We start from the raw sequence: 522 nt of genomic DNA on the forward strand, positions 1-522 counted from the left end.
TGTTATGCACTCTTCATCTGTGAGTATTGCTACATTCCAGGAGGCTCATTGACTGTCCTGGGTCTGTCGGTTCAAAGAGTGTTCTTTTAATGATGTTTCTTGGACTGTCTTCCTATGCCTTAAGTTCTTCTATTTTCCTATTCCTACTTGTAGTGATATTTGGGACTCTCCACCATGTGTACTTTGGCTTGTTTCTTGAGGTAGCCCTGGTGGTGGTGATGTGTCTGTCTCCTCTCCCCCTCCCGAACTGAGAGATCCAAATGGGACTGGACCTTCCTCATCCACCGTGGTGTTTCCAAGGCAGGGTCTGCTCATGAATGCTATGGAGTGGTAAGGACAAATGAATACTGTATCTCCACACCCCTTTCATCTTCACTCAAATGGAATCATCTTGGAGGACCCAGTTACGCAGGGCTGCTCTGTAGCACTGAAGAGCCCTGTTCTTGATTTTTGAGAATATTCCTTTATTTCTCTCTCTCCATCTGTTTGGATCTCTCTCCGTCATTCTCTCCCTCTCTCCCT

The sequence above is a fragment of the Suricata suricatta genome, chromosome 6, assembly GCF_006229205.1.
Source record: "Suricata suricatta isolate VVHF042 chromosome 6, meerkat_22Aug2017_6uvM2_HiC, whole genome shotgun sequence".
Taxonomy (NCBI): Eukaryota; Metazoa; Chordata; class Mammalia; order Carnivora; family Herpestidae; genus Suricata; species Suricata suricatta.